Genomic DNA, 8,082 nt, shown 5'->3' with positions numbered 1-8,082 from the left:
TAGATGAAGCTGTTTCGAAAACATTTTCCATCAGTGCAGAGGACGCCTTGCAGCCAAATGTTAAATCATCGGAAAAAGACATTATTCCTTTTGTGTGTACTTTTAATCCATCATAACCAAACATTGGTAAAATTATAAACCAATATTGGGGACTACTCAGATATTCAAAAAGGAAAACTGTCCAAGATCTCATTAACTATAAACCAATTGTTGCATATAAGCGGCCTAAAATATTCAAGATATACTTGTGAATTCTAAACTTAAAAATGTTGTCACTGATGGGTTCGTTACTAAATGTAATAGATCCAGATGTTCACATTATTATACTATTTTTGAAAATGACAAATTTTCAAGTACATATTTTTGCAATTTTTGCAAAGATAAATCATGAATTGTCCTATTCTTCTACAGGTGTTATATATGTTATCACTTGCAAAAATGTAAAAAGCAATATGTTGGTCAGAAACAACAAAAATGTAGTCAGAGAATGAACAGTCATAAGTTTGATATAAAGCATTTTCCAGATTCATATACAAATGTGTCTGAACATTTTAATGCTCCTGACCATAGTATCAATGATTTTTCTTTTATGCCAATTGATAAAATTGAGAACAATTGGAAACGATTATTAAAGGAGAGTAAATGGATGCACATTCTTGGCACAGTCATTCCTAATGGTATAAATTCAAAAATATTATTTTAATTCTTCCTAATGGTATGAATTAATAAATATTATTTTAATTCTTCTTGCAGAATTAAAAAAACACTAAAAAAAATCACAAAATTAATCTGGTTTATAACCGTTTTTAACCTTTTTAATGTTGCATAGTTTATACTGGTTTATTGATGTTTGTTTATGCATTTATATTGCATTTTACCAGTATAATTGTATCTCTATAGATCCTATAAGACATTATTTTGCGCAGAAATGTATGCTATATTTTGACGTTATCAACGTTGACGTTATTTGATGTTGATGTCATATCCTGTTCATTAAATACATACAACCTGATGAAGGCCGAATGGCCGAAACGTTGTTTCATAAATAAATAATTTGTGTTGAAGGTGGACTTCTTTAATTATCACCGTAATCAAGTTAGGTAATTTGGTGTTTTATTTGAGAGCATATATGATATGAACAACATTTATACCATTGACTTGTATACATTTCTCCGTGTTACGTAGGGAAACAGCATTGTGTTAGTAAGGGTCACGTTTTGTAGGAAATGTAATGCTTTTTGGGTTTTAACAGCCTTTGATGAAATTAAAGCGACAGGTTTATGATTAAAACATAATAAGATTCGACTTTGCTGGTAGAGTTGATTTACGGCTAGTATTTAAAATGTTTTGATGAATGTACGGCACCTTACATCTCCGTATATCTTGAGCGGTCGAACATGTATGGTCTCCGTACATGTTGAATGTACGGTAATTTATGCTCTTCCATACACTTTGAGAGTACGGGATTATACCATTCCCGTACACGATGAATATACGGGCGTGTACAATTCCCGTATATTATGGATGTACGGAAATAAACAAGTTCCCGTTCACGCTGAGTGTACGGAAAAGTAACAATCCGGTACACCATGGATATACGGAAATGTACTCTTTCCCGTACACCCATGCTTTAAAATAGTTTTGAATTTTTCTCGGGTAATTTTATAGCCTTTCCAATTAGTGCATGTTGCGCGGAGATCATTTGTTATCATAACCACATGGCCAGTGGGTCATAAATCGACGAAACACAAATAAATGAATATATAACCAAATAGGATTTGTCTTTCTAGTACCTTTTATAGGCCTTAAAATCAACAAATCAGTGTTGAATAATCACATTAAAAATCAGCTTCAAATTTTATTTTCTTAGCAATTTGGAAATTTTATTTGTTTGAGCGCTCGAACATTGAAAAACCTGATCTCATATGATGGGACAGAACAGGCCAAATTGTTCGAGCGCTCAAACAAAATTATGCAGATTGCTCATATGCGAGTGGTTGGTTTAAGCGATTACACAATTTGATAGTGGTGGCAATTTGTTTGAGCGCTCAAACATTTTTCTCCAAAAACAGTTTGTTTTGGGCTCCCTTATACATTTTCAAATTCAAAGTATTTTGTTTGAGCGCTCAAACATTTTCCAGTAATAGCATTGTGTTTGAGCACCCCAACACATTTCATTTCAGGCATTTTGTTTGAGCGCTCAAACATTTTACCAGTGTGTACAATCTGTTTGTGCAAACATTTTTTCAGTCAAGGCATTTTGTTTGAGCGCTCAAACAATATGTCAGTGAAGCAAATCAGTTAGAAATTCTCTATAAAGTTAAGATTAATAATAATAATAATAATAATAATAAAAGCTTTATTTACTGAAGGTTACACATTTTATGAGAACATAATCATGTAAAGAAGCACCGCAAGGAAAAAGGAATAAAGGCCATCAGATAACAATTATATAATAAATTATCTCTTACATAAACATAAACAACTCAAGCTCCATCTGTCACAAAATATGACTGTCTTCATTTCACAATAACCAGTTTAGTAATAAATGGTTGTCTGTTTAGCTAAATTTAGAGAGCAGACTGCAAACTCTCTAAAGTGACTGATGCGACAAGGCTTATTGTCAAACCCGATCAAGATATTCTGCCCATACACATTCTGACTAAATTTGGTAATGATTGGAGATGGGGTGTTAAGTTATTGACAGACAATTTCTATTTCAGTAAATTTATATAATCAAAGCATGATAATTGTGTGACTCAAGGGATAGGGCTGGTTAATAAACTTTGTCCAAAAAATTATTCCTGTACACATTTTGAACAAATGTGGTAAAGATTGGACAAAGCTTCTACAGTAAATGATCTGACAAGACCAATTTTAGGCAATTACTTTTTTTAAATGAAATTGAATCTTGAATGACTCAAAAAATGCTGCTTGATATAAACCTTGTCCCATATAATAATATTATGCCCATACACATCTGATCAAATTTGGTGTTGATTGTACAAAGATTTCTAAAAAAAATTATCATGTAATTTGATGTAATTTCTTTAACTAAAGGTTGTTTTCTCTTGAGCAACTGAAGCGAAATGGCTGTTTATCAAATAAGTTTGAGATATTATGAGCTGACACATTCTGACCAAATTTGGAGAAGATTGGACAAAGGCCTCTTAAAAATTGATAAAAAAAAAATATAATTTGGAGGCCGCCCGCCGGACAGCCGATATATCGTTTGTAAAACTATAACCTGATCTGCTCTAAAAGTGGTCATATTCAAACGGCAAAAGAATTATCTTTAGCATGATTATAACTTAACAAATACAAGGTTAACTAAATATGTATTATACAAAAAAAATCATATGTTATCAATACAACATCAATTTCATGACATAGTTTTCTTTTATAACAGCTCAGTTATATGTCATAACATAAATCAAGAATAGCTCAATTTAACAAATTACAATTACTTTGCCCTATTTCATTAATCTACAGTATGTACATATGTCATAAGTGCATCAATAAAATAAACTTTGGCAACTAAAGGTTGATGATCTTATTGAAGCAAAATATCTTATATATTCTGCAGCATTGATTCAAACAAATATCAAAATCATTATCTTTAATATAAGACTGCAGCAGCTAATTGTATAAAACTTGGATAAGTTGTTCACTGGTTTCTTTAGGCTACTGTGCAAATCTAAATAATTCCATTGGTAAATAATAATTATCTGAAAAATATTGACCAATCAATAAACATTTTGGGCAATTTTAACCATAGCAAAGACTTAACCACTTTTTTACAATTAGCTGCAGAATTAAACAAGAGCACCGCCTGTGGGTGCTATACGTTCATCTGATTTTATGCTTTTACGATTTATTTATATATCATATTGTACATTTGATAGTGAAATGGTATTCCAAAGTTTGAAAGTGATAGCTTTGATAGTTTGCATGTAAGTGACCCAAGCACAAAACATAAAAAATAGACTTGCTAATAATTACAAATCCAAAAATACTAAAATATCCCCCATCCTCCCCATACCCTTCCAAATGTGTGACTCAAAAACCTGTTTAATATATTGAAGGCATTATCCATTTATTGTCTAGAAAAAAAATGAAATAAATTCAACAAAAATTAAAGAAGCTATGTCCAATTCTCAAAATCAACCGAAATCCATCAAAATTTATGTTTTTCCCCCCCAAAAAGGTAAGACTCAGCATCTTTAGGGTACAATGTGAAGAAAGGTATTAGATGAACAAGTCGCAAAAGTTTCAAAGTGATAGCTTTGATAGATTCCAACAGTGTTAGTGTCCAAAACGCAAAACTTAACCAACAACGACAATAACTCGTCATTTTTTTTAAAAATCAGATGAGCTCATAAATATATAAATTTAACAGATATAATTTCTATATTCTGTTTACTTGCCACCTAAAAGAAAAACAACATTTTATACAGATAGGCACAATGTGAAGAAAGAACCATATATATGTACATTGTATATACTCCATACAATAATACAAATCTAATGATGTCTGACTGTGCCTCTCAATTTTTCTTCAGTGAAGCCTTCCCCACTCTACACTTGTGTTTGTCCGTCAAATACCTAATGTAATACTCTGAAGAAGAAGAAAGGTTCATGTTATAAGCTTTAACTTATGATTCCCCACAATTTAAAGTTTATATTTAAAGCTGCACTCTCACAGATTGAACGTTTTGACAACTTTTTTTATTTTTGTCTTGGAACGAGCCAATTTTTGCGAATATCCATGGAAACCAGTTATATAAAACTGCTGACAAAAAATAAGAACGCAGATTTTTTATATATATAAGATAAAAAATTGATGTTTTATGCATTTTTCTTAACTCGTTAGTAAGGGTTTAAGCCATAAACCATTAATTTTGGAACGGAAATAGGAAAATATACGACCTGATTTTTTGTCCAAGACAAAAAATAAATAAGTTGTAAAAATGGTATATTTGAGAGAGTGCAGCTTTAAAACAAACCCAAAAATCAAATATCAAGCAAGAGGGCCATTATGGCTCTGATTTGCTTAACTGCATTATGACAGATATTTGAATGAACTGATATGTTTCGCATATGACAATACATAAGAATGGTTTGTTGATGTCAAAATGAGTTGAAAAGCCCTCTTACAGTACAGTTAAACAATATGTACACAATCACAAATGTAATGGATGTAGGTAAGACACATCTTAAGAACTAAACATAAAATTAATACTGGATACCAAGGCTCTGTGCCATATGGGATTTGATGATTTTACTAAATAATCGTATAGAAAATCAGGAATCCCAGGGGTGATGCCAGCTTTGACCCAAGGGTCATTTTTTGAATAATTTTGGTGAAGAATCACTTTACAAGTCTACATACTTAAACAAAGCTGTCACATGAGAGCCGAATACCCCTGGATACAGTAATGACAAACTATAACAAGAGCCGTCGTAAGACAGCGCGTTCGACTACGCCGCTTTGACTTAGAATACAATAACAATGTAATAATACCAAGTTTGGTCTCTTTATGTCAAACCTAAATAAAATTATTCGATACATAAGGTGCTTTGATGCTGCCCTCCCACCAGCCCGCCCAAACAATGACGAAAGTCATTCAAATAACTTGATTTCCCATTATGAAAATGTGGTTAAGAATATACAAATATGCCTTTCAAATGAAATTGGAAAAAAAAATATTCAAGGGCCATAATTTGTATTTAGGCTTAAAAAGGAGTTATGTTTCTTGTTGTAAGATGGTCGTAAATAATTTTGAATTTTATTAAGTGCATCTAATGAACAGTATAGAAGTGATGGTCCTGAACAATTGTGTGAAGTATTTAGTCAATTGAATGAAGGGTATAGAAGTTATTAAACAATATCCCAACCTGCCCTAAAACTTAAACCTAAGTTCCATAGACAATCAGGGGCCATAATTTGTATTAAAGATAATATGGAGTTATCTAACTTCATTATGTGATGGCTCTGAACATCTGTGTGAAGTATTAAGTCAATTGAATGAATGGTATTGGAGTTTTAAGTGAAAATCCCAACTTGCCCTAAAACTTTAACCTGCCCTAAAACTTTAACCTAAGTCAATCAGGGGCCATAACTTGTATTTAGGATAATATGGAATTATGTAACCTCATTGTGTGATGGTCCTGAACAACTGTGTGAAGTATTTTATAAGTCAATTGAACAAAGGATAAAGAAATTATTAAAAAATATTCCAACTTGCCCTAAAACTTTAACCTAAGTTCCATAGTCAATCAGAGGCCATAATCTGTGTAAAGAATAATATGGAGTTATCTAACCTCATCATGTGATTGCCCTGAACAACTGCATTAAGTATTAAGTCAATTGAATGTAGGGTATTGGACTTATAAGTGAAAATCCCAACTTGCCCTAAAACTTTAAGCGGACGCCGACGCCGGGGCGAGTAGTATAGCCTATCTATTCTTCAAATAGTCAAGCTAAAAAGGTAACAAAGGGCAATTACTCTGTGGTCAGCTAAAAAAGAGTTATGGTTTTTAATCATGTTAGGGAAAACGCCGTATATTTTCTGTTGAATTCAATATAAACAGATACATGAATGGACCTTCATTATTGGGCGTGCATTATCAGAATTATGTCATAACATTTATTCATTTGACATGTTTCTAGACAACCATATGAATGTGTATTTAAGGTAGAGCATAATGTCATTGTAATGTTGGAATGAAACTTTTAAAAGAAATCCAGTTAATAAAATTTTAAAATTCGTCCTAGGGTTATGTCAATGTAATTTGAAATTTCAATTTTATGTTCCTTTTCGCATTGAACACACTTTAAGCTGTGACGGTATGGGATACATGTTGGGGTCAAGCTATATTGCAGCAAATTTATGCCAGACGATCTTTATGAACTCTAAACCCAGCAACATGTGTATTGTGTTTGGGATATTTCTACTTACCCCAAAGTTCTTGTGTGAAAATTTCTTTTCTATTTAGATCTGATACTGTTTTTGAACTAAATGAAAAAACACAAAACAATACCTTTTTTTATGATGACAGCATCATACCAAATGGTCTGCCTGTCTTCCTTCCACTTCACCCACACCTCCACTCCATCACTGAAGTCCTGCAAAATGATAACAAACAAGTTACATATTAAAATAAAATACTTTTTAAACTATCATCATCATCAAAGTCCTGAACCTTTTTTGCTTCTTTCAAGAATTAATTATAACATATGCTTCTTTCAAGAATTAATTATAACATATACTAAGTATCTGAACATAACCTGTACTACACCACTTAATTTCATTTGTCCGAACTTAAATTGATTACGTCATACTCATAACATCACAATCAATTACATTTACTCAACAAATTTCAAAGGAACTGAAAGTAATCATAACTTACTTCTCTCATTAAGTGTTCCTCTTTGAATCGACCAAAGGCTCCCTTCAGCTCATCATAAGTTTTCTGGAAGCAAACACAATCTTTTACAGATATATTTAACTAAATGATGTCAAAATGACCACTACTCTACATATCCACATATTGTCAATGCTTCATGTGTTCCCAGTTTCAAGTCAATATTTGTATCACAATATACAAACTGAATTCAAAGTTTTACATGCCAGAGAAATAAACAACTAGGCTATGACATTAACATGACCTCTGCTATGAAAACCAGAAAAGGCAATCAGAAGCAACCTTCAAGAATTGAAATTATAACATTTTTATAGGTTATATTGGAAATATGTTATGTTATAATTACCCTAAACTCTTTGAACTCAAGTGATGTTGAGGATTCCTCAGTACTTGCAATTACCTCTAACTGCAATGACTCTGTCATCTTCAGTCTGAAAGAAGACATTAAGACAACCTTAGTTTCTATGTCATAAAAGTCATAAAATCATTAATGATATTTTTCCTATTTTCCTAAGCATTGACAGATTTTAAATTATACTTGTACACAGAAACACAGAAAAGTATAAATTATGGCTAAATCATTCAATAAACTAACTTTTATTTACTTATGTTAAAGCATATTTCCCCTTTAAAGTCTGCACAAAAAAGAAGTAA

General features: G+C 31.8%; 1 long non-coding RNA gene across 1 annotated transcript; it reads right to left on the bottom strand.

The window, feature by feature from the left end:
* Window positions 1–4,438: 4,438 nt before the first annotated feature.
* LOC128222000 (uncharacterized) lies at window positions 4,439–7,847 on the bottom strand. Its single transcript, XR_008259043.1, has 4 exons — window positions 7,775–7,847; window positions 7,414–7,476; window positions 7,045–7,129; window positions 4,439–4,618 (listed from the first exon to the last, which is right to left on the bottom strand). It is a non-coding gene; the product is annotated as an uncharacterized LOC128222000 (long non-coding RNA).
* Between the last annotated feature and the right edge of the window lie 235 nt (window positions 7,848–8,082).

The sequence above is a fragment of the Mya arenaria genome, chromosome 16 (assembly GCF_026914265.1).
Source record: "Mya arenaria isolate MELC-2E11 chromosome 16, ASM2691426v1".
Classification (NCBI taxonomy): Eukaryota; Metazoa; Mollusca; class Bivalvia; order Myida; family Myidae; genus Mya; species Mya arenaria.
The sequence above is the reverse complement of the archived record's forward strand: the minus strand, read 5'-3'. Positions and strand labels throughout refer to the sequence as shown.